Raw genomic sequence first — 6329 nt, forward strand, 5'->3', positions numbered from 1 at the left:
ATTTAAGTATCAATTTGTCATTTTTTTTTGGTAAAAATGGTAATTGGAATTTTGGTATAGATTACATTGGATCTGTAGATCAATTTGGGGAATATTGTCAGCTTAATATTAAGTTTTTCAACCCAAGATCACAGCATAGCTGAATCTTTATTTAGTTTCTTTCGGTAATGTTTTGTAATTTTCAATGCACTTTCTTGGTAAAATTTATTCCTAAATATTTTATCTATTTGATGTTATTGTACATGGGAGTGCTTTCTTAATTTAATTTTCTGAATTTCCACCACTAGTGTATATAAATATGATTGGTTTTCTGTGTTGAATTTGTATCTTGCAACCTGTCTGAACTCATTTATTTGGTTCTAATAGTTTTTCTTTTTTATGGTTTCTGTAGTGTTTTCTATGTATATGATTGTGCCATCTGCAAATAGAAAGTTTTACTTCTTCCTTTAAAATTTGGATTTCTTTTATTTAATTTTCTTTCTTAATTTGCCTACTAGAACCTTAGAACAATGATGAATAGAAGTGGTAAGAGTGAACATCATTGTCTTCCTCCTAATTTTATCAGAAAAGATTTTAGCATGTAATTATTATGTATGATGAGAGCTATGAATTTTTTCAAGTGCCCTTCATCCAGTTGAGGAATTTCTTTTCTAGTCCTACTTTGAGTGATTTTGTTTAATCATAGATAGATGTTTGATTTTTTTTCTAATGCTTTTCCCGTGTCCATTCAGATGATCATTTGGGTTGCCCCTTATTCTATTAATATTGTTTATTTCATTGATTGTTTTGTATATTTAATTAGCTTTATATTCCCAAGATAAATTCCATATTGTCACAGTGTGCAATAATTTCAAATGGTAGATTCTGTTTCCTAGTATTTTGTTGAAGATATTTATGTCTATTTCTAAGCGATATTAGTCTGTAGTTTTCTAGAGATGTTTTTGTCCAGTTTTGGTCTCAGGGTAATACTGATATTATAGAATGAATTGGGAAGTTTGCCTTCCTCTTTTATTTTTTGGAATAATTTGTGAAAAATTACTGTGAATTCTTCTTTAAACAATTCTTAGAATTCAAGGGTAAAGCCATTTCCTTCAGGGCCTTTCTTTGTGTGAAGGTTTTGATTAAAATTTAATCTCTTGTTATAGTTCTGATTTTTCTATTTTTATTTGAATCATTTTCACTAAGTTGTATCTTTCTAGGAATTTATTCATATTACATAGGTTACAAAATTTAATGATATATAATTGTTCCTTGTATTGCTTTACAATCTTTTTTATTTCTTTTTTTCCACAGGCTTAATTCTTTATTTATATTTTTAAAATGTTTTTTTTTATTAGTTTCAGGTATACAGTACATTGGTTAGACATTTATACAGTTTATCAGGTGGTTCTATTGATAATTCTAGCACCCATCAGGTACTACACATGGCCATTACCTATTATTGACTATATTCTCTATGCTGTACTCTATATCCCCATGACTATTTTGTAACCACTAATTTGTACTTCATCTCTTCACCTTTTTCTCCCAGCCCCCAATGCCCCTTCCCTCTGGCAATCATTAGATTGTCCTCTGTATCTGCGAGTCTGTTTTCATTTAGTTTGTTTCTTTTTTTCCTTAGATTCCACATATAAGGGATACCATATTGTATTTATCTTTCTCTGACCTATTTCACTCAGCATAATACCCTCTAGGTCCATCCACATTGTTGCAAATGGTAAGATTTCATTTTTTTTCTATGGCTGAGTATATTCCATTGTATATATGAACCATAACTTCTTTATTCAATAATCTGTTGATGTTCATTTAGGTTGCTTCCATATATCTTGGCTATTGTAAATAGTGCTGCCATGAATATAGGGGTACATATATCTTTATGAATTAGTGTTTTGGTTTTATTTGGATAAATACCCAGAAGTGCACTTGTTGGGTGAAAAGATAGTTTTATTTTTAATTTTTTGAGAAAACTCCAGACGGTTTTCTATAGTGGCTGTACCATTTCGCGATCCCACCAAAAGTGTGCAAGGGTTCCCTTTCCTCCACATCCTTGCCAACACTTCTTTTTTGATTTATTGATGATAGCCATTCTGAAGAGTGTGAGGTGATATCTCATTGTGGTTTTAATTTGCATTTCTCGAATTAGTAACCTTGAGCATTTTTTCATGTCTGTTGGCCATCTATCTGTATTTCCTCTTTGAGCAGAAATACCTTAATAGGTATGGAGAAATACCTATTCAGATCTTCTGCTCATTTTTTAATTGGACTGTTTGGGATTTTGTTGTTGAGTTGTATGAGTTCTTTATATATTTTAGATATTAACTTCTTATCAGATATATCATAGACAAATATCTTCTATTCAGGGGTTGTCTTTATATTTTGTTGATGGTTTTCTTAGCTGTGCAAAGAACAATAGTTTACTGTAGTCCCATTTTTTTTCTTTTGTTTCCCTTGCCCAAGGAGATATATTAGAAAAAAAATTACTAATAGTAATATCAGAGAGTTTAATACCTATGTATTCTTCTGGAAGTTTTATGATTTTGGGTCTTACATTTAAGTCTATAATCCATTTTGAGTTTATTCTTGTATAAAGGATAAGAAGGTGGTTGTTTCATTATTTTTGCATATGTCTGTCCAGGTTCTAAACACCATTTGTTGAAGAAACTGTCTTTACCCTGTTATATATTCTTGCCTCTTTTATCATACATTAAATGACCATATTGGCATGAATTTAATTCTGGGCTCTCTATTATTTTCAATTGACCTATGTATCTGTTTTTATGCCAGTACCAAGCTTTTTTAAAAAATTATTATTACTATAGCCTTGTAGTATAGTTTGATACCAGGTAGTGTGATACCTCCTACTTTGTTCTTCTTTCCCAAGATTGCCATGCCTATTTGGGTTCTTTTATGGCTCTATATACATTTTATGATTATTTGTTCTAATTCTCTGAAAAATGTCGTTGGTATTTTCATGGGAGATTGCATGGAATCTAGAGATTGCTTTGGATAGTATGGTCATTTTAATGATATCGATTCTTCCTACCCATGAGCACAATATAATTTTCCATTTATTTGTAACTTCTTCAACTTATTTTTTCAATGATTTATAATTTTCCAAAAAAAGGTCTTTTGCCTCCTTGGTTAATTTGATTCCTAGATATTTTATTGTTTTCCATACTGTTTTCCACAACGGTTATATCAGTTTACATTCCCACCAGCAGTGTCTGAGGGTTCCTTTTTCCTCACAAGTTCTCCAACATTTGTTATTATTTTCCCTGCTGATAATAGCCATTCTAATGGGTGTGAGATGACATCTTCACATAGCTAGTGAAGTTGAACACCTTTTCACATCTATTGATCATTTGTATATCTTCTTGAGAGAAGTGTCTGTTCTTATCCTCTTCCCTTTCTTTAATTGTTTGTTTGTTTTTTGTATTGTTGAGTTATATGGGTTCTTTATATAATTTGGAAATTAGGCCCTTATCGGAGGTGTCTTTTGCAAATATATTCTCATATTCATATGGTTGCCTCTTTGATTTGTTGATGATTTCTTGTGCTATACAGAGGCTTCTTAGTTTGGTACAGTAACATTAATTTATTTTTGCTTTTATTTCCCTAGCCCTGAAGTCAAATTCATAAAATCCTCTTTGAATCCAAAGTTCATGAGTTTAGTAACTATATTTTCTCTATCCAATTTATTGTTTATGTCTCTTTTTAGATCTTTGATTCATTTTGAGTTAATTTTGCTGTATGGCAATAGACAGCAATCTAGTTTCATTGTTTTGCATGTGACATTCCAATTTTCCCATCACCATCTATTAAAGAGGCTTTCCTTTCTCCATGGTATATTGTTGGCTTCTTTGTTGAAAATTCTTCCCCCATACATATAGGGGTTTATTTCTGAACTCTCAATTCTGTTACATTGGTCTATGTGTTTGTATTTCTGCCAATATTATGCTGTTTTCATTATTGATGCTTGGTAGTATAAATTGATGTCAGGCAGAATGATACCTCCGGCCTTGTTCTTTATCTTCAGGATTGTTTTGGCCATTTGGGGTCTTTTGTTCTTCCATATAAATCTGATGATTTTTTGTTCTATTTTGTTAAAGACTGCCATTTTGATTTTGATAGAGATTGCATTAAATTTGTATAATGCTTTAGGTAATAAGTTTATTAACTATGTTGATTATTCCAATCCAAGAACACAGAATAACTTTCCATTTCTTTGTGTCTTATTCGATTTCTTTTAATAACATCTTATCGTTTATAGTGTATACGTCCTTCACATGATTCTTTAGGTTTATTTCTAGGTATTTTATTCTTTTTGTTGAAACTGCAAAAAGGATTGGTTTTTTTTTTTTCATTTCTTTTTCTGAAAATTAGTTGTTAGCATATAGGAACGCTATGGATTTTTGTACAGTGATTTTGTATCCTGATACTGCACTTTATTTGCTTATTATTAGTAATAGTTTTTTAGTGGAGTCTTTAAGGTTGTCTATATAGAGAATCATGTCATCTGCAAAAGTGACAACTTGACTTCTTCATTCCCTATTTGGATGCCTTTTATTTCTTTCTCTTCCCTGATTGAACTAGCTAGGACTTCTAATACTATGTTGAACAATAGTGATAATAATGGACAGTTTTATCTTGTTCCTGAACTCAGAGAAAAGATTTTTAGTTTTTTCTCCATTAAGTATGACCTTAGCTGAGATTTTGCCATAAATAGCCTTTACTATGTTTACGTAATTTTTTTCCATACCCATTTTGTTGAATGCTTTAATCATAAGCGGATGCTCTACCCTGTCAAAGGCTTTTTCTGCATCTGTTGATATGATCATATGATTTTTATCCTATTTTGTTTATCTTGTATATCACATTAATTGATTTGCATATGTTGAACTATCCTCGTGCCCCTGGGATGAACCTCACTTGATCATGGTGTATAATGTTTTTAATGTATTGTATTTAATTCACTAGTATCTTATTTAAGATTTTTGCATCTGTGTTCATGAGAGATATTGGTCTGTATTTTGTTTGTTTGTTTGTTTTATCCTTACTAGGTTTTGATATCAGGGTAAAGTAGGCATCATGAAAAGATTTAAGAAATATTACCTCTTCAATTTTTTAGAAAAGTTTATGAAGAATAGGTATTAAGTCTTCCTTATATGTTTGGTAAAATTAACTAGTTTAGCCATCTGTTCCTGGACTTTTTATTTTTTCAGAGGTTTTTAATGATTGTTTCAATTTCCCTACTGTTTATTGGTCTATTTAGGTTTTCCAGTTCTTCATGATTAATCTAACAAGGTTATATATTTCTAAGAACTTGTCTACTTCTTCTGGGTTATTAAATTTGGTGTCATGTAATTTTTCATAGTATTCTTGTATGATCCTTTGCAATTTGGTGGTTTCTGTGATAACTACACCTCTTTCACTACTCTTACTCTTACATTGCTTCTCCTTTTTCCTTAGTGAGTCTAGCCAGGAGTTTGTAAATTGTATTAATCTTCTCAAGGTATCACCTGTTTGTTGCATTAATAAAATCTTATTGTCTTTTTGTCCTCAATTTCATTGAATTCTGCTCTAATTTTGATGATTTCCTTTCTTCTGAGGACTTTAGGCTTCATTTCTTCTTCATTTTTTAGCTTTTTTAAGTTGTAAAGTTAGGTTGTTTATTTTGGCTCATTCTTGTTTCTTGAGATAGACCTGTAATCATTCAAACTTTTCTCTAATTACCACTTTTGCCATGTCTAAAAAGTTTTGATATATTGTACTTTCATTCTCATTTATTTCTATGTATCTCTTGATCTCTCCTATTATTTATTCTCTTACCCAGTCATTCTTTAGTAGCATGTTGTTTAATCTCCATATATTTGTGGTCCTCCCCCTTTTTTTTACAGTTGGTCTCTAATATCAAAGCATTACAATTGGAAAATATGCTTGATATGATTTCAACCTTCTTAAATTTGTTGAGGCTAGTTTCATATCCCAACATATTATCTTTCCTCAAGAATATTCCATGTGCACTAGAGTAAAATATATAAGCTACTATTTTGGGATGAGAGGCTCTGTAATTGTCAATTATGTCCAATTGGTCTAAAGCATCACTGAAAGATGTTATTTCCTTATAGATTTTCTGTTTGTATGATCTATCCATCTTTGACAGTGGAGTATTTAGGTCCTCTACTATGATTATATTTTTGTCAGTTTCTCCCTTTTTAGTTCTATTAGTAGATGCCTCATATTTTGGAGCTCCCTGATTGGGAGCATAGATATTAATAATTGTCAGGTCTTCTCGATCTATGATTTCCTTTATCATTATGAAGAAGTGT

Source organism: Pteropus medius, unplaced genomic scaffold (genome assembly GCF_902729225.1).
Source record: "Pteropus medius unplaced genomic scaffold, Ma_sr-lr_union100, whole genome shotgun sequence".
NCBI lineage: Eukaryota > Metazoa > Chordata > Mammalia > Chiroptera > Pteropodidae > Pteropus > Pteropus medius.